Source organism: Falco rusticolus, chromosome 8, assembly GCF_015220075.1.
Source record: "Falco rusticolus isolate bFalRus1 chromosome 8, bFalRus1.pri, whole genome shotgun sequence".
NCBI lineage: Eukaryota > Metazoa > Chordata > Aves > Falconiformes > Falconidae > Falco > Falco rusticolus.
In genome coordinates this window covers 2,035,857-2,055,467 of record NC_051194.1, presented here as the reverse complement: position 1 = coordinate 2,055,467, position 19,611 = coordinate 2,035,857, and the positions used below count along the sequence as shown (strand labels likewise).

The 19,611-nt window shown below is 51.7% G+C and overlaps 1 long non-coding RNA gene across 1 annotated transcript; it reads right to left on the bottom strand.

The window, feature by feature from the left end:
* Positions 1 to 13,243: 13,243 nt before the first annotated feature.
* LOC119152325 lies at positions 13,244 to 19,600 on the bottom strand. The gene is made up of 3 exons (XR_005105748.1): positions 19,125 to 19,600; positions 17,186 to 18,618; positions 13,244 to 15,181 (listed from the first exon to the last, which is right to left on the bottom strand). It is a non-coding gene; the product is annotated as an uncharacterized LOC119152325 (long non-coding RNA).
* Between the last annotated feature and the right edge of the window lie 11 nt (positions 19,601 to 19,611).

Genomic DNA, 19,611 nt, shown 5'->3' with positions numbered 1-19,611 from the left:
ACATTTCCCACAGCTCAGTTTTTCTATCTGTAAAAGAAGGATCGTCATTCTGCAAGTTTCTAAAACATTTGAAGAGGCAAGGTACTGCTTCTTCACCAAATACCAACCTTCTTCCTTAAGTCAGTTGTGACAGATTTTAGAAATACATCTTAGAAACTATTTGAAATGCTGTTTAGCGTGAGGTTTTGTTGTTTAACAGCCAGTCTGATTATCTCCTGGACTCTGTACACCCAAACAACAGCAGTCCGGGAGGTGCCAGCAGCGCTTGTGCAACCAAGACTTGCCGCCTGGGATCCGAGGCTGAGCCCTGCCCTTGCTATTCCCCTCCCTCACAAAACAAAAACAACAAACCAAACCAAACTCTTTTAAGAACGTAAAAATCCTTGGTGCCTCTAGCAGCCTGGGCACTGGGGTGTTGCTTAGATTTGGAGATTCTTCCATATGGGGCCTATGAGCAGTGTTCTGCAAATCCCTCTGCAGAGTGCTTCTAAGAAGAGGAAAAAAAAACCAAAAACACCAAACAAACCGGAGCCAGAGACTGCACCATGCTGAGCCAGCGGAGTCTGGGGATGTAGAGCCAGAGCTGTAGGGAGGTGGCTTTTCTGCCTCACTTGCACCATATATCTTTGACCTTCTGTGTTAGCAGATCCTATCCCCATCGCTTGCCTCTTTGCCTACTGCAAAACTGCAAGCATACCTGCTGCTAGCTCCTGTATTAGCTTTGTTTTGAGGCAAGGCAAATAAGAAGAGTGATAAGCAAGAAATGCCCAAGAATACCAGGTAACGGATTAAATTCCTGAAGAAAATAGCTTTAAAGCATGCAGTCATTAAGTGAGTGTTCCCCGAGCAGCAGTATGCCTCCTGGAAGGTGCAGGAGGACTAAAGCAGAACAGCTGAGGAGGAGGTTTTTCGCTCCTGCTAATTGCTGTTGAGAGCCCCAGCTCTCCGTGGTGGCCTTGGCCGTGGGGGGAAGCTCCTTCTCTCCCCCCTTCTCTGTTGGCTCTGGATGCGAGGCTTCGTGAAGCAGCTTAATTGTGACCATCTGGACCCTGGGGTGAACCAAGTTAAATTCCTTTTGATTTATTCACTAATTGTCCTTAGCCATCAGAAATCTCATGGCTCTGGTAGCTTCCCCCCCTCTGCCCCAGGAGTTCATGCAGCTCCTGCTTACAGTTAGAGGGGGGTGGGTGAGGAGCTCCCCTCTGTTAGGGGACCGCTGCTTTCCGTGAGGGCACTCCCTCCCTGCATCCCAGGCGCCTCTCCTTCAAGTCCCAGGTGGGAAATCACCCGGGGGGAGTGGGGCTGTGGCCCACCCGCGGGCATCCAGGTGTCTCTGCTGAAGAGCCCAGGTACCTCCTTGCCCGCTGTGCTGCAAGTCCCGGGAAACACCACGGCGCAGGCAGCTGGGGAAGGAGTAAACTCATCTTGTTACATGGGTGCGAGCAGTCGCGTTGGCCACCGGTCCTGGGTGCCCGGGCTCCGGGTCGGCTTGTCCCCCGGGCTCCCCCAGCCCCTTCCCCGGAGGGCGGCCGGCGGCCGGGGCCGCCCCTTCTGTTTCGGAGGGAAAGGGAAAGCGAAAGCGCAGCGCGGTGGCGTTGCGGAGCGGGGCCGCGGCGGGCCGGGGGCGGCGGGTGCTCGGCAGGCAGCTCGCACCGTCCCCCGCCACGGGACCGGCCCCCCGGAGCGTTGCCCCCCGGAGCATCCTCCCGGAGCGTCCCCGCCGGCCCCGGCGCAGCGGAAGGTAAGCGTCGCCTTCCGCCGGTCCCCGAGCATCGCCCCCTCCCCGGGGGAAGGCAGGAGCGGGGGCAGCCGGTGCTGCGGGGGGCTGAGGGGCAGGATTCCACGGGAAGGAGCTGCCTGTGCCTGGAGAACGGGCCTGAGCCCGGCGGGAGGCAACGCCTATGCATCTATAGGTACCTGCCCGCTGCGGGGGATGGAGGGGAGCTGCTGCCCCCTGCTCTCTCCCTGGCCCCGCAGCGCTCTCCTCCTCCGCCCTGGGCAGGGACGAGCCTGGGTGGAATAACTGCCCCCTTGCCCGAGGGGGATAAAGGCTCCTCCGTCCCTGCTGGCCACTGCCTCTGTCCGGCTGCTGCTAGGGGTCCGGCCAGCTCCCTGTGCCCAAGGGCCGGATTTTTGGGCTTCTGGGAGCTCCCGGAGAAGCTGGCACCTGTGCAAGTCTGGCCTTTGAATTACTTTTGGGGAGTTTTCCTTTGTGCGTGTGTTCCCAGAGGTAACAGGTTCCATAGGCTGTTGCTGAGCTGGGCACTGCTGCCCAGCGCTTGTTCAGTTTATCCCACAGCAAGTTACTGGTTTTGAGTTTTTAATTCCTTATAACTGCCAGCTTCAATTGTTTGAGCTGAAAATGTTCCGTCCTGGATGTCTGCCTCGGCTGGGCTTTCGTTGCTGTGTTTCTTTATTTTATTCCAGCCAAGAGGGAGGCAAGGAGTGACCCTTGTTTCTCAGATGGCTGCAGTTCTGATGACCTTTCCTTGGAGCAGCACTGCCTGCCCAGCCTCCCTCTGCTCCCAGCAAGGAATTTGCGTTTGGGAAGGGAGAGCAGCTTTTGTAAAGATCTGTTGCCCAAATATAAGCTGATTTGCACAAACTATAATAAACTATAAGCTTAGTTTCCTTCAGTTCTACGTCAGGTCAAGTATTAATTATAGCTCTGGTACATGCTGCTGCTGGTGGCACAGCAGGAAGAACAGGTCAAAGTCAAGAACCTGAAAAGTGTGAGAAATAAATGTGGATTTAGAGGAGACCAGCGGAGCTGTGTGAGCTGGGGCCTGGGCCAAAGGGGTAAGGCTGAGGCTGGACTAGGAACTGCTGAGGATGGAGACCAGTGGGGACAGGGTCCCCTCTCAGGTAGCTGCTGCCAGAGCCGAGTGCCCCAGGCTTCACCTTGCCTTTGGCAGATGAAATTCAGTTTGTTCCTGTAGCAACAGCAGTGATCTCTGCCTGCTGCCCCTTTGAGAACAGAGCCCTCAATATGTCAAACAGCTCAGACTGTGCTCAGCCTTTCCCCCAGCCCAGCTGTAGGTTAACGAAAAGCAAGTAACACCCTTCTGCTTCCCTGGCAAAGGGCAGTTGGAGCAAGCAAAAATGGGTGTTGCATCACCATGCAGCCAACTACACCTTTGGAAAGGCAGTCTGTGTTTGGCCCATACTCACACTGCTGTCTCAGCTCGTGTGTTCACGTTTATTTTTAAACAGGGCATACGTACTGGTGCCAGGTACCCTGCAGGCACTGGCAGTGCTGGAGCCAGCCTCAGGCAGTGGCTGAGTGCAGGTTGCTCTGACATCCCTGTCCCAGGCTGGTGTGTTGTGCCCAGGAGCCAGGAGGGATGGAGCTACAGCCAGGAGCTGGGATGGAGGGAGCTCTGGGAGCGGCAGCTGGAGGAGGCGGCTGTCTCCAGAGCCCAGCCTGCTCGCAGGGTGGCTGGTGGTATGGTGCAGGCAGGAGCAGCAGCCAAAGGAGATACTCTTTCAGAAGTGCTGACTGCTTGGAGCAGCCACAGAGCCAAGGACACTGAGCTTTAGATGCATGAAGTGCTGTGTTGATGTCATTTGACAATGCGGTGGTGTAGGTCGGTCGCTGGAATGGCAGTGTTACATTGCAATGTCACAGCTCTTGCCACGGCCCAAGAAACGAGACTGCAAGGCCAAGCACCAGACTCACACAACAAATATTCTGGGAGCACATGCCTCGGAAGAGCTGGTGGGATGATGCAATTTGTCCTCAGAGCAGGGTTTAGCCAGCATGGAGAGAATGCCAGGCTTGAGCAATGTGGAGAAACAGTATACAGGGAGTGAGCACTGCTCATCTGCTGCAGGGAGCTGAGGGACAGCGGGGACACGTTCATGTTGCTCGAGTGTCTTGCAATGATGCGAGTCGGGGGATTTCAGTGTTTGGAGTCTGAGTTTGTGACCGTGGTCCTGTTGTTTCTCCATCAAAATGTGGCTCCTGGAGCACTCAAGCCCATTACAATTCTGTACCTAAAGATACAAATTAATCACTAGTCAAACTGCATGAGCTCAGTCCCAACCGAGTGTTGGGTGAATGTGGCCCACAGGTTCTTATCAGGTCTTGAAAATTGGCACTGGTTTATGGTACTGGGCGCTGGGTGCTCTGTGCTGCACTGGGATCAGGGGACAGTGATGGATATCTGAGTCTTTAGCTCCAGCTCTGCTGGGGAACATTTTTCTTCCACTTCTACCCCAGGAATCAGCCCAACCTCACTGTCTTTCTTACCCTTACTGTGTTTATAACAGCAATAATTACTGGAGTTTTAAAACTGTACTTGGGACACTGGAAGTAGGGGTGGTGGTGGGGCATCGTGTGGGAGCCGTGGGTGGTGTTAGTCTCTGCTTGAGCTGTGTTGAACGCACCCAGGTGCCAGAGCCCTTGGCACAGAAGCCCTTTCTTATCTTCTGCTTTCCATTTTGCAAACAAGCCGCAGACCAGACTGCTTTTATGATTAACTTGCTGCTACAAAGCAAATACTGTTCAAATACACACATAAAACAACTAGCTCTATTTCCGCTTTTTGCATTAAGGTGTAGGATCTATATGTAACAATCTGGCTGGCTTACCAAGGAAAGCCTTCAAAGCAGAAACATGTATTTGAAACCAGAGCTGCTGGCACACCAGTGTGGCCAGTGTGCTCAGACCAAGGTCAGTGCCAGCCGGCAGCCTGTGGGGCAGCTGGGCAGGTGTGTCGGGCAGGGCTGGAGCAACAGTGCTTCCTGCGACACCTCCAGAACCAGTTTCCTGCAGCCAGCAGATTCCCTGGGGAATACCCTCTGAGCAGCATGGGGAAGAGCAGGGAGTCTGGAGGTGTCCCGACGGCTCACCCACTCTCTGCTTCTGGAGAGAAGAGAGCAACGATCAGCATCTCCGCGGGTGGCTGAAGGAGCTGGCTCCCTTCGAGCTGTCACTGCCCTCAGTCCTGCCCTGATCCCGGCTCAGCCTGGTCGCTGCAGTCTGGGAAGCTTCAACAAAGACCTTTACGGGGGTTGCCAAAGCTGTTGTCCTCTGCGCCATGTCCCGTCCTGGTGCTGCTCTCTCCCTCCTCACCTCCGCTGCTTCGCCTTCCACTTTCAGTCAAGCAGGGTGTGTTACGTCCCACTGACTGAGTCTCTGCTGACTCCAGACCCAGCCTGCAGTAGCCAGTTTAGACTGAGACGCGGTGCGGAGCCAGGCGTGTCCCCAGCCCGTGACCAGAGGCAGCGCGTGGCCGCAGCTCCTCTCTGCGCAGGGCCATCCAGCCGCGCTCAGCACCGGCTGTCAGATGGAAGCTGCAAAAGGGCACGGCCAGAGGCGTTAGGGTGGGATGACCATCCCGGCTCAGCTCTCGGCTGTTCCTCAGTGGCTTCTGTGAGAACCGCAGCTCGGCTGGGGAGTTCCCAGTTGGGGCAATGGACGAGATAGGGCTCAGGGACCGTGCTTCCCCCCCAGTGCCATTCCCAGTGCTCCCACTGTGGGTGGACGTGTTTCTATGGATGAATTATCTTCTAGGCTGGGATTTTGTAGGGTGAGCCCGTGTGAGGTGAGGCTGGAAGGAGAGGATGACGAGGGACGTGCTGGCTGCATGGTGGCAGGTTCCTCTGGGGACTGCAGAGGGCAGTGGCACCCACGAGAAGCGCGGGTGGCCCTGGGTGCCGGCTGGAGGAGCTGCCCTGGAGCAGCTCCTGGCAGGCTGGGTGGGAGTCGTGGGCTGGTCCTGGGTGGCAATGTGGGTCTCTGCAAGTTATTGCATGTGCTGGTCGTTCGCTGGTGGCTTTCAGGGGCCACCCTGGTGTCCCAGCCTCTGTGCTGCCATCCCTCCTGGCCATGGCAGTGGGGAACACCCGCTCAAGACAAGTGACCACCGCCGTGATGCTTCCCTTACGCTGCCCTGATGGTGAACACCATCAGCTGTTCACAGCAGTGAGCAACAGCTGTGGTAAAGATCAGGGTCACACAAAAGGTGATGTCAACCCAGTGCAGTGCCCTCTTCCCTCCTGCCTCCTCATTCCGTCCCCCAGTGTGATCACTGGAGCCAGTTCTGATGGGAAGGAGTCTCTGAGTGCCTGAAGCAAGGTGCAGGCTGCAGAGCGCACACAGAGCCTGTCTTGCCCTGCTCCAGCACTGCCGCCCCCCACAGAGATGAGGGGGCTGGCAGGCTCTCTTCGCAGGTGCCAACTGTTCATGCAGAAGTAAAAAAAGGGAACAGCAGCTGCCTTCTGCTTGGCCAGGGTGTGAGGGTGAGGATGTGGAGCACAAGCCTGTGGAGATTTTTGGGGTGAGGTTCGGAGGCAGAGAGACTGGAAGATGCTCAAAGTGTAACAAGGGAGGCTCCATGGTCATGCAGCCCATGTGTTCTCAGACCTTGGAGGCACCCACCATCATCAGACACTTTTCAGGGTAGCCTCCGCATCTGCTGCATCTGGAGGAGAGGTTTGAAGGAGGGGCTCAGCTAGGAGACCCCAGCACTTTCTGCTTGTGGGGGACTTGGTCACTCTGAAGAGCTTCCAGATCCTGAGGAGTCCTGGGAAAAGAGCAGCAGCTCCGAGAGATCTTGGAGGAGCATCTCTCGGTTGAGGGTAGAGAGCTGCTGGTCTTATTGGAGCTGTCAGGTGTAGCTCTTGGGAAGAAATGAATGTACTGAGTTCAGCTTTACCAGGCTGTGATCAAAATCTTTGCCTTGAGCGCTTGCCAGAACTTGTGGTTTTCTGCCAGTCTCTTTGCCTGCAGTTCCTTTTATTCATCTCCTTTTCCCCTGCCTGCTGGAAGTGCAGCTTGCAGTTGTTGTGCTTCCTCAGCAGACTGTTTTTCTGTTCTTAATTAGTCCCATAAGTGCTGTGCACGGTATCTGTGCTGTCTGACAGGCACAGGGAGTGCCTGCCCTCCTCCCTGAGCCCTGGCCAAGCTTGTGCCCATCGTGACTTTCTTACCCTTGGACCCAAACCGTCAACTGCCAGCCCCCAGTTAGCGAAGCCTGGGCATGGCATTTTCCCTCTGGAAGCCAAAGTCAGTCTCCAGCAGTGGCTCTGAGCTGTGGGGTGGGAGCCACATCTCCTCGTTGTCCTGGGACCTTTGCACAGAATCCATTGGCTTCAGCCAATGTTGAGTTTATCCGCAGGGCTAGAGGTCAAGTTCAGGTCTCTGGTGTGACAGCCAAGAGTTTACGTAGGCTGCAGTATGGCTGGAGAGAAAGACTTCTAAAACCATGAAAAGCACGACTGGCTTTGGGTCTGTGGCACTCCAGGACCCATAACACATGCCAAGCAGCCCTGTGGGGCTTGCTTTCCTTTGTGGCTCAGGAGGTCTGCGGTCACCTTTTCAGCATCTCTGGTACACCTGGAGTTACAGTCTCCTGCCCTGTTTGTCACAGCTTGTTCTCGAGCTGACACCCATCCCACCCTTTCCTGTCTCCTCTCGAGCTGCTGCAGGGGAAGGTGAGCTGCTGGGGCAGCCACACGTACCGCTTCACAGCAGTCACGGGCATCTGCCACGTACAGCCCGTCCTGCAGCCCACTCGGCTACGATAGTCTAAAAAAATAAATACCATCACTTTTTAAAAGTAAGTGCTCCAGGATTTTCCATATAGGTGCTCTGGAGTGTTGTGGGGAAGTGGCTGGATACCAGATGCAAGCAAAGCTCTGCCAGCTGCGGGGCAGGAGGAGACCCAGGAGGGTGAGCGTTAGTAGAGGAGAGACGCAGAAGGGTTTGCAGAAAAAGGGGTCACAGAAGTGGGCCAGGTCTGGTGGAGAAAATACAAACAGAGTTGGTTGAAGCAACAGGAGCTGTCAAGAAGACAAAGACAGGAGATGTCGGGCGCTCTATGTCCTTGCCAGACCACTGCGGCCCAGGAAGGGAAGAGCAGGTTCTTCCCTTGTGGCTCGGATGTGCTCGCCGTGCCGGCACAGCGGGTTAACAAACCACCCCGGTTTGTTACCGTGCAGGCCCTCGCTGCCAGGCCCCGCTGCCAAGGCTGTGGCTTGCAGGGGTCCCGGGGGCGCAGAGCTGTCACCTGCCTTTGTAGGGTCACCGCCTCCTGCCCTGCCTGCCCGCGGGGTAGTGCCTGGGGCCACGCACAGAGGAAGCTCCGTTTACATGGACAGGATCCAGCCACCACTTTGAGATAATTCATCATGATACACAGCTCCTGCAACCACTGTTTCGCTGCCGAGTTCTTGTTGTGCAGCATAGAAGTTGCATTCATGAGCATGTCAAAATGCTCTGCTAATGAGCCTGTTAATCCCCACTAATTCATCAATATATGATTATTCCTCGCCCCGCACAGCCATTCTTGCATAGCCATGGAGGAGTCTGTATGCATTCTATGGCCGGGAAAAGAACTGGGAAATCTTCAGCATAGCACAGTCTGTGCTGACTTGCTTTAGGATCATTTTTGGCGTGCAACACCCCGTTAAGCCCCCGGTATGCATTGCATTTTGGGTTTCCCTGATCAGGAGCCCATAAGTGTGTTCACCAGAATGCTGGTAGTGGTTTCCTCTGCTGTAAAAGGCAAATCTGTGGGGAGAGGAGGGGGCCCCTCACCCAGGGGGCAATTCAGCTGCTGATAAAAGTGCTTGGTGACTTAGAGCTGTTCGGGTCAGTCCCCTTTGCCTTATTTTAGCAAAATACATCTATAACTTATCCTTATGCTGCTAAGTGTAAGAGCCCAAATAAGTGTCTCTGAGGCTGTGTCCCTGGTGGAAGACCTTGGGTGACTTTATTGACCTTAGTGGTCCTGGCAAAAAGCCTTGGGGCAGCTTCTCTGCTCTTCCTTACCTCTACCAGCTGCTGGGAGTGATGGTCACCTGCTGTTGGAGCGAAGGTTGTGCTTTCATGGGTGAGATGCTCTTGTTTTGAGTGAACCCTACCTAAGGTTTTATGGTAGTTATACAATGTAAATGGTGTTCATCTGGTACACCATTAATTAACCCAGTGATTAAGCTGAATAAAGCTCACTTGCTTGCTTGTTCTCCCTTACAAGCACCTTGTTCTCCATCAGCAAATTAGCATGGTGGAAGGGCTGCAAAACCAGTTCTGCCACTCTTTTATGGGAAAGGGATTGTCTTATATACAAGATAGTCGTAGCGCAGGTGGTGTGAATCAGGGGTGCCCGTGTCACCTGGGGCGGCTCAGCAGCTTTGCCTTGGCTTTAAGATGAAACAGCTTTTGTCTTTGCCTCATCTGATGGTGGACGGTGCAGAACGGGGGAATCTAGAGGTGACAAGCTTTGCACCTCTGCTTTCTTTTCTCTGGGTTTCCTGGAACACCTGTTGAAAAGCATGAGCTGTGCCCTGCCTGCCCGACGCGCTCACCTGCAGGGCTCCTGAGGTGCCATAACCTCCACGTCCATCCTGCTGTGCCGTAACCTCCACGTCCCACAGTGCGCAGCGTTTCTGTGAGCTTAGAGAATGGCATCGTCCCTTCCCAGGGAACGTGGCTGCGAGCCTTGGGAGTAAACAGTGTCCTGGGTTTCACCCTGCCTGAGTACCAACGTGTACCTGCAGCCCAGTCCCCATGGCTGCTCATGCTAATTGTGATTTCTGCATAGGGTATGAGTTATTAGGCAGCTGCTGGGTGAAGGGCAGCCACACATTTTCACTTTTGAGGGTGAGAGTACGCTAGAAGGCTGAAAACAGAATTTAGTTTTAACCTGGAGAAAATTGAGTTTTATTAGTCTCCATTTATCATGCTTCAGTCTGCATAGACTTTTGGGTATAGAGTTAATGATTTCCAGAGGGTAATAAAAGATAATGACTCCTGGACAGGCTGTAGGGTGGAAAGGTTACGTTACTGATTATTTAGTGTCACCCGAGTGGCAGTGTGCCTGCCAGCTACTTCAGACAGCGGTGCTCAGCCTGGCATGCCACTGCAGCTGCTGCTCTTTGCTCCGTGCTTGCCTCGACACGCCACTTGCCGCCAGCAAGGATGTGGCTTTGTGGAGTGGCCCCACTGCAGGTCGACGGATAGAGTAATTTGCCTGTAGTGATTCATTATTATCTCACCCACCTGCTTTTAATGTACATTCATAAGTTACGATTTATGACCTGTATCTGTTTTGATCAATCCATTGTGGTTTATGTGCTTTCTTTGCTGGTAGGTGGTGTAACATGTCAGGGTCCTGTGAGGTCAGTGGGGATGGAGATGGCTGGAGTTGATGAAGCTGAGCTGGTTTTATGCCCCTTACGAGAGAAGGGTAACTGCAAGCTGCATGAAAGAGCACAGGCAGACGTTTTAATTCCACGTGCCTTATGCACATGGATCAAAGTTCCCCTGCAGGATCCTTCCCTGGGGAGAGCCATGCCACCTCTGCTCCCTGGCAGCAGCGCACGACAGACGATGGACCAGCTCCGCCAGACCTGTTTGCACCCTGTGGCTGCTGCTCCCACTGAGTTCAGCTGAGCAGCAGAGGAGCCAACATGTGTTCGTGCTGGGATAACGCAGCAGAGATTAGATAGAGAAAAAGGATTGTCTTATCCGCTCAACCCTTGGAGTTCAGCCCCCAGGAAAAGCCAGAGCAGGGCCAGAGGAGGAGGACGACCATGGGTCAGGGACAGCGCTGCTTGATTTTGCCGCTTCACTAACATACACTAATTTTTGCATCCTGATATTTTTGCTTCCCTTTCAGGAAAGAGAAGGCACAGCCAAAAGCCTTCTTGAGGAGGTCAGTAAGCACGGCAGCAGCCGTTCCATTTTGAAAGTCTCTTTTCTGAAACAATAAACAGCGTTGTACAAAATAGCTGACATTTCCCATGCAGCCGTTGCATCATCTTCCTCTGAACCAGCATTGTGGTTAATAAAAGTGGAGTGTGTGACAACCCGGTGATAACAAGCTTAAATATGGGAGGTCCCTCAGCACATGAAGGTGCTCTGGAAGAGCTGTCTCTGAAAGAGCTTAAACTTATATCAAATATGCAGTGCAAATAAAACTAGCTTGTGCTGTGCAGAAAGCGCTGCAGGCACAGACAGGCAAGGTGGGCATGTGTGGGCTGAACAGGCTACAGGAGCTGCTTTAGGGAATGCTGCTGCACATCCATCTGGATTATTCAGAGGGCTGGAAGCTGGTCTGAAAATTGCAACCTGTTTTAGTAGTGCTGTGTTGCTTTACATCCAGCTGTGTGACTATATAACATGCAGCTGTAACTTTTTTTATTAGTTCCAACAGACGAAGCACAGGGCACTGTAAGAAGCTTTGTGGGATTCCCTGTAGCTTTTTTTAAAAAGTCTGCTGATCTTTTCTGCTGCAATGAACAGAAAGCAGTTTTTTCCCTGAATGATGGATCAGTGGAGATGACTCAAATCATCTGTGTTCCCTTATTGTTATTCCTCATGACCAAAGTCTGCTGGGGAGAGCAGAGCAAGCACTCTTTGCCTCCTGCCTTCGAGAGGTGAGTCAGCAGCAGCGTAGTCACCATCTCAATGAGCGCAGCCTCGCTTGTTGGAGGCAGGAGCTCTCCTGCTCACCTCGAGGAAAACCAGCCACCTCTGCCTGGTGCCAAGACATGGTGCTTCACAAATGCTTGAGCTGGAATCACCTGCAGAAAAGCCATTCCCCGCTCTCCTCCCCGAGAGCTCCTGCCAGCCCCAGGCATCCCTCTCCGCCTGGGACGTGTGATGGTGCAGTGGAGTCGGACTGGCAGGAGGGGTGGGCAGCACTGGTGCTGGCATGTTTCCTGAGCAACCCCCCAGCCCTGCACCCCCCTCCAGCCATGCCCAGAGCTGTCCCAGCTGAGCCGTTGAGCCTTACCACCAGGATTGCTCAGTTACATTTGTTTTCTTGTGTGTCAAGAAAACTATAGACTTATGAGCTAAAGCAGGATTTCTTGTGTCAACAACCCAATCTGCAAGTTATGTTGATTTATGTTGATTTCCTTGTTTAGAGAGAAATTACCTGTACGCCGTGGCACGTATCCCTTGCATGCAGCGCGTGTGGGGAGCGGCCACTGTTGGCGATGGCAGAGTCACAGCTGCTATTTTAAAGCACTGATAGCTGAGTTTCTCAGCTGGGAAATGACTTTGGTTTTTGCAGATGGGGTTGAGCAGTGAGCCATCCTTTCTTTCTTTGAACTACCCTCCTTCCTAGTTCTTCCCTCGTGGAAGGAGATGGAGCACAATCCCAGTTTCACCCAAATGGAGAAGAGCTTTGCCCTTGACTTTAGCATCGTAACAGCTTACCCTGAACCTTCCTCTAGATGAAGAACTCGAGGGGACCCACAGGCTTTCTAAATTTTCTCTTTTCTTTTGACAGAAAAGCATTCCCTAAGTGCTTTTCCTCCTATTAAGCAAATTATTTATGTTTTTGATACTTAGCCCATTTTAAACTGGGTTTTGAGCTCCGCCCTGGGTATAACATTCAGCTGCACGCTGCAGCAAAACCAGACTTGTGACCTTGATTAGGGGAATCACGTCATTAGCTTGCGTTTTGTTTGGTATGTTTGAGAAGAATGGAATATGCTGTCTCCTAGCCAGTATAAACAGAATCAAGACGGTTTTAGGAAAAAAAAAATATAATCTCTTGAAGTACATCTTCCCCTCTAATTTATCTTGTCTGTTCTCCTTTGTTTAGAACCAAGAGCATACACAGAGAAAGGGATGAAAAAGCCTGTGTGAGTGTCCAACGATGTGATTTTTCGCTATTACAGTCAGCAAAACTGCTTGATGATGTCTGTTCTTTTGCCTTGGAAACATGATGGGGAAAATAACAACGGAAATCCCTGGTGGCTAACGCTTTTTGTTTTTAATTTAAGTAATACAGCTGGAGTGTGGATAAGCTTTTGGATTGGGAATGGTGTCGGTAGTGTACGCTCCGGACTTGGGTCTCCTTCATGCCAAGGCAGAGGTGTGCACCATTGCCCCGGCCCCTGCTCCCCGTTCCCTGCCGCCCGTCAGAGGGCATCTGGGCTGCACTGCAGCATCCAGGTCTCTGTCCAAATGGAGATAGCTGGAGAATCAGAGTCAGGCTTGCCAGACCGCCTCATAAATAACACTCAGCTTAAAGGCTGGCTGATTCTGTAGACCCTGCAGTCATCCATTGGCCCTGTGCATGCCCCGGGATGAGCGTTGCTGTCCCAGTGTGCCATGCGGCTGCACTGGTGTGGGCTGGGCGCTGGCCTGGGCTGTGGAGAGCGGGGGACTCTGGGGCTGTTCTGAGCCTGACGGAGGGGAGCCCAGGAGCACGGCCGTGTCACGGCCTTGGGCAGGAAAGGCTGTAGCTTCCAGGTGAGTTATTTTGTTTATTGGGGATTGCGATGTTGACATGTTTGATTTGGACGTGTACTTGTGAACGTGTCAGGTTACCTCTGCACAGCCACTCCTGAGAACAGAGTGCAGTGCAGTGCCGAGGCAGCCTGATGACTGAGCCCCTGTTTGCAAAGCTTTCCTTTGTTGCTTGTTATGATCTTGGAAAAACACCCTGCTAAGAAAAGGGGAAAAAAAGGGAAAAAAAGTGGTGGAGGGGGAGAAAAAAAGGAAAAAAAGGTGAAGAAGGGGATGAAGCAGAGTTCTATGTTGGCTTTAATGTTAGTTTGAAGCTGATTGTCAAACCTAAGATAAAAGCACGGGGCTGGCAAGAGGTGGATGAGGTGATGGACGTGGGGTTACCGCCGCTGGGTCATTGATTCCTGCTCCCATGGTCCCGGCATTATGGCTGTTGTATCTTGACATACGTTATCAAATCCCGTATAGCTTCAGTGTGACTCGGAGAGCACAGAAACGTGGTAATAAGTGAATGAGAAATAACTTGGGCTGTGCAGGGGCAGGGGGATGCTCATGCGTGCCTGTTCTGTGGTGGGTTGGCAGAACCCTACACTTCGTGGTCACACCTGCTCAGCCCCGCCATGGGGGGAGGGGGGAGGCTGAATGAGGCCAGTATGGGAGTCAGTCCTGTGGTTTGAAGGAGCAAACCCAACCATGGTGACCAAGGTCACAAAGAAAAAGCAAGGTCACTGTGGCAAGGAGCGGTGTCGCCAATGAGTTGTTTAGGTTAAGTCACTTAAAGAAGCACTGTCAAAGGTATGAGCGAAGTAGTTTTAGTAAGAGTTTGTGGGGGTGCGACTTCACAAAGTGTGATGGCAAGGTTCATTCATTACTTATTATATGGATAGAACACAAAGAAAAAAATCAAATTAAAAATCAAGTTAGAATTAAACTAGAATGTTTTACACAGGGATCAAAGATGTCACGGGTAAGGGAGAACCTACTGTTGAGTCATGAGGTTCAGAGTGGACCCCCTGGCTTTCTTACTGATTTGGTCGAGTTTAGCTGCAGCTAGATCCAATCTTAGTTTCAGATTTGGTCGACAGATTATTCTAAGGGTATGTAGAGAGTGAGAGTTTATTCACAGCTTAAGGTTCATCACAAAATTTTAGCAGCACTTAATCATCAATTTAACATTTACAGAGTGATTCAGTAGGATTTACTTCAGTTATAACAGTGATTTAATTACAGACCCCAAATGGTAACACTTGTATTGGTTATGAAGTATCTAAATCTATTCACATGCACACACAAACACAAGGGGATAGGTGTACAGAGATAGATATACAAATGTATAAAGGTATATATATATATTAAAATTTCCCCCTGAGTTCAGTGCAATACTCAGGGTGAGCCTGGAGGACCGGGGGTATCAGTCCAGGCTCCATCGTCAGCTCTCAGCGACGGTCCCTCCGACACTGCAGACCTGGGAGTTGGCATGTGACATCCCACGCAGAGGGAGATGCTGTCGCAGCCCGCGGTGCTCCAGGACGGCTCAGAGGGTCTTGCATGGACCGCTGTTTATGGGGCAGAGGTGACTGGCTTTAGTCATCCATAAAATTCCATCCCGGCCGTAACCTGAGCCGGTCATTTTTCACTGACAATGGTACCGTTCCACCCGGCTGCGGGTCGGGTCAGGAATGTCCCAGGGCTGTCAGGGGATGACCGATGGCTGGGTTTGTTTCCACCTTTGCCAGACAACAGGAGTTCCTGGTACGGGCAGCACCGTTCCCACCTCAGCCAAGCAGGAGCTGTTGGTGCAGCCAAGGGTGCCAGCTCGCTCCGCAGACACCGGGGCTGCCAGGGACCCCCAGGCAGCAGAGCAGCCCAGAGAGGGGACGAGATGCACCACCACACATGTTCACCATCGCCTAAACCTGCCAGGGCAGGCAGTGCTGCGTGTTACTGGAGCCAGATAAAGGGTCACTGTGCCATAAAAAAAAAAGTTATGATGTGGTGCATGAACCTTGAGTCATCAGAAGGTAAAATACAGCTTCCCGTAAATCAGGCGGAAGCAGCAGAGGCTGCAGAACCAAGGTGAACGGGCTGATGGAGCCTGTTTCAGGCTGATCTGGATAAGGAAAGCAACTAAGCCCAAAGTGGGGTACTAGTGCGTACCCATTTGCCACAAAACTATTTTAGTTCTCTTATGGAAAACTCTGACAGCATTTAACCCACTGAAAATAAAAAACCATTGCTGAGGAAACTTCCTTTGAAAGCAAATAATGGTTGTGAACAAACCATTTTCTCAAAAACTCAGTTTTCTGCTAAAAGAAAAAGCAGACTGACAGAAAAATTTTGGCTCATCCTTGTGCTTACATGATGAAGTGGGCAGAGTGCTTTGTACCTAATTAACTGCAGTCTAATAGCAACTGTAATTTTGGCTGCTGGGCTGCATACATGGAAAACTGCCCTGATGTCCAGGTATTATAAAATGCACTATAAAAATTTGAAACATCTTACTAAATTAATCTTTCCCTACAGCTTAATAAGTTGCTAAGGGAGATATATTTCATTTAATTATAACTGTTTAACAAATCCAGCTAGCACCTTGGTTTTGGAGTTGTGTTACAGCCAATGTTTCCTAGACTTATTTATATAATCTACTTTTATTTTAGTCCTGCTATTTTAACCCTGTAATAACCCTTCCAGCTGCCATGTGGAGCATCTTTTCCCATCCCAGACTCCAGTGATAGGAAGCAATGGCCCAAGTAAGTCTGACTTCTAGGCAGTGGGGGGGAAACAAAGCCTTCCCATTACAGATCTCTAACGGTGCTGCCACATGATAAATTTGAAAAGGAATATTTGGTTGGGACACCTTCCAAGGTACTTTGCCATAGCTTTTTGCCTTGTCTTGTTTGTTTCTGGAGCACTTTTTTCCCCTGGTTTGGTGCTCATTTTGCACCCACCATGGCCCTGGCATTGCCTGCAGAGGAACCCTGCAGCCTACGCTCTGTCTGCGCCTCAGCGCTTCCCAGGGCACCAGCTCTTCTGAATCACTCACAGCCTGTTGTGGTTTCATATATTCAGCCCTTTTCATCTGAACCTCTCCAGCTGCCCCATAAACATTAATGAAGTGGTTTAGTACGCATATCTGTAGGCTAGGAAAAATGTCAGGATTCCTATTTTATAGATGATGAAACTGCAGACTAGAGAGGAAAGGCAAATAGTGGCAGGTTTCCTGATCCTTATCTGCTGCTTTAAGCATTGCATTGTGCTTCCTGTTGATGCAGAGCAGTTCCCCTGATGACCTTCATTATATTGTTGATTCGCATCATTAAGGAGAGTGAAATTATTGGAGTTCCTTAGCTAGATATTTAGGCAGCCTGGGTTTTTCCATATTCTTGGTTTTGCTTTGTTGTTTTAATTTATTTGCTAGAATGAATCAAGGCTTGGTTAAAGTGATAATTAGATATTCAAGTGTTCCCAAGATGAAGCATTATTCCTACAGAAATTCTCAGATACCTGAAAATAAATGGTACATCACATAGGAAAAACGGGAGCTGGAAGCTTTGGGGCACACAGGCGTACACATGCACCTGCAAACAGGCACCGCGGGCAGCTTGCCACGCAGCCTCACAGAACGAGCTGCTGCCCATCATCTCCCGTAGCTGGCAGAAGTGGCAACTACTTGCGCAACTTCTGGGAGCTGTTGAAAATTTCTAGCAGGAGCTGATGCTGGGCATGTCGGAGGCAGTGGGGGAAATGCCTGGGTAGGGTTTCTTTGGAGTCAGGGTTTTTGGCCACCCTGGCAGGCAAAGGAATTGTAAGCCTTTCACATCCTCAAAAACTAGAACCAAACCTGCTCAGGAAGCAGGAGAACATGTATGTCTGTTGGATCGGGCCCATATGGCGAAGTACTGCAAATAAAAGAGCAAATGCCATGAGGCTGGTGGAGGCTTCCAGCAATGCACCAATTTTCCAACTCACCTGCTGGTGTCTGTAATCCTGGCAGGTAGCACCAAAGGCATGTTCCTGTGGTTAACTCCCTCGAGGTGTTGTTTCCCATTTCTGATTAATTGTTCTCATGTAATTGCCTTTCGCTTTCTTCTGCGCCTTGGGAACCGCAGGGCTGAGGGCTCCCTGCTTGCCGGGTGCTGGAGCTGCTGGAGCTGCGAGCAGTGGCGTTAGCTCATCCTCATCAACACCTGCATCCTCACCAGGTATCTGGGCTCCTTTAGAAAACGTGACCTTAGGAATGGCATTTGCTATTGAGAAACACTGCAATGAATGTTTTAAGGTAATCAGGTAATAAGGGAGGGGGGTGGGGTTTACTCCAAATAATGTGAATCCACTTGGACCAGGTGGTTCATGGGAGAACAAGTCATTGCATGAATCTGCAACAGATGCATTTTGATTAAAGTAAGAAACTGAGAATATGAAGCAATGGTTTATCACGTGTAGGGGTGACTCTGCTGTTTCTGAGGGCTGTGACAGCTGCTGGCAGTGCCCATCCCTCTGGCAGCCCTGCCCTGCCTTTTGCACTTGCTGATGGGTGCTGCCCAGGGACAGAGGGAATTCGCCTGGGGCTGAGCCTGCGTCGGAGCTTGAGGGGCCAAAATTCAATAATCTAACCGAACATTGAGGTGTAGAGCTGAAAGGGCATCATCAGGGACTGCCAAAGCATTGCCCAGTGCATCTCTTGGGAGACTGGACATAAAGCATGGGTACCCCAGGTCTGCGGGGCTGTCACCAAGCTGGTGATTCTCAAGCTTTTTGATCCATCTACCAGCTACCCCGAGCACAGTGGACTACACGAGCCTTGGCACCGATAGCAGCACTTCAATATTTTTGTTATTTATTTTTTGTAGCGGGGTAACCACACTGCGTTTCCAATAGCATCACAATGAATTTCTAACGGTAGTGTTCATAGCCGTATAAATTTGTGGCTGTTTTGTTTGTGTGGGAAGGATGTGCGGGTGGGATTGCACACGTGTGTGTATGTGGGGTCACAGCAGTCCAGAGGAGCTGGGGTTGAGACCAGGGTTACTCACTGGTTTCAGTGTCATTGAACTGGAAAGCTCTGGTTCTTGTGGCTTGGTGTAAGTACAAGAAGAGCAGATTTATTTTTTTGCAGTTGGCAAACTGGTTAACATGGATGAGGAAGCGAGTGTTGGGGGATCAACTGAGAACTGGGCTCTCGTGGTCTATCCTCAAGAGCAAACACCTCATCCGCATCTCTGGAAAGGGGCTGCTGGCTGTGCTGGAGGCTGGCCAGGCTGGCTCAGGAGCCTGCAGGGCGCTTGTTCACAGCCGGGGGTGTCAGACAAGGGTGCACATGAAGTCACTTCTTGGCAACTCCCCGTCTTTTAGGTTTTAAAGCTTTTGGGCAATCTTGCTGCGAGAAAGCTGACTGCATACACCTGATGTGAGAACAGGAAGAGCTTGAAGTAACATTTGCATGGTATAAAAAAAAGAACTCAAAGAATCAAAGCAGCAATTGAAAAAGGGAAGAAAAACACTTGAGTACATCAAATGTTCGCTTGTGTTTGATGCTCTGAGCATTTCAGCCTGGTCGCTTCCATCCTCTGAGTACGCTCACCCTCCCCTTGCATGTTTTATTAATAACCACTGAACTTGAACTACACGGTGAGCTCTCCAGGGCCGGGAGCTGCAGTCCTGGCTGGAGCATGGGCAGCCCTGGACCCCACAGGGTGAATTAACACTAGGAAAAGCCCCAGGGGCGGCTCCTCACTCGCAGCCATTGGGACCTGGAGCTGGTTTCAGAGCCTGAGGCAATGCCCCCAGCAGCACCGGGCCCCTCTGACCTGCCCCGGCCCCACGCTTTGTGCTTCGTTAATGTACAGGAGCAGAGGACTGAAGAGGTGGATCCTCTGCTGCTGTAACCCAGCACACGTAAGCAGAATACCTGCGCTCGCTTGATGTGCATCCAAGACTCTTGCGGTACCTTGCTTTCGATGGGCTTTGCGTTGGAGACCTGCAGGGCTGTCGGCAAATGGAGCTTTCTGCGCTGGGCAGGGAGGTGTTGGCACGTGGCTGGAATGTGTGTCTGCTCCTGGGGCTCTGTGTAACACCCGGCCAGTGTCGCTTCCTTCACCGTCCCCTCCGCCTTCAAGCAGAACAATAACTCAGGGCCTCGGCACGTATGAGGTGAAGCCCTCAGCAGGATGAGGAACCCAATGCAGGCTCAGCAATGGGCATAAAAATGGAAGGAAAGTAGCATTGCCCCTGGTCTGCAAAGCGTGTACCCAGCAGGAAGCTGCCTGGGAACTGCCTTCCTATGGGGAAGCAGCCGAATCTTTGCCCTTTTAGCTCTGAAAGGGCCAAGTCTGCTCTACAGAAATAGCTTGTGATGGGCTCTTAGTAAATAAGTTGGGTCCTGGCTCCCAGCCTTC